Genomic DNA, 245 nt, shown 5'->3' on the forward strand with positions numbered 1-245 from the left:
TTTACATTTACATTTAGTCATTTAGCAGACGCTTTTATCCAAAGCGACTTACAAATGAGGACAATGGAGCAATAAAAATCAACAAAAGAGCAATAATACGTAATAATAATGATAGCAGTATTCAACGTTTTGTTAAAAACAAAACATTTGGCCTATTTATGCATCTTCCATCTTTAGTTAAATGCATCCATGTCCCCTCTGAGCTACATTAAACTGTGTAAATACATCTAAATGCTAAATGCTAT

At 31.0% G+C, this 245-nt stretch overlaps 1 protein-coding gene across 1 annotated transcript in view; it reads left to right on the forward strand.

Moving 5' to 3' along the window:
• Positions 1-245, forward strand: part of zfpl1 (zinc finger protein-like 1) — a 42,345-nt gene that overhangs the window by 4,389 nt on the left and 37,711 nt on the right. The gene's annotated exons all lie outside the window — the stretch shown is intronic.

Source organism: Sinocyclocheilus anshuiensis, unplaced genomic scaffold (assembly GCF_001515605.1).
Source record: "Sinocyclocheilus anshuiensis isolate Anshui unplaced genomic scaffold, SAMN03320099.WGS_v1.1 scaffold1702, whole genome shotgun sequence".
NCBI lineage: Eukaryota > Metazoa > Chordata > Actinopteri > Cypriniformes > Cyprinidae > Sinocyclocheilus > Sinocyclocheilus anshuiensis.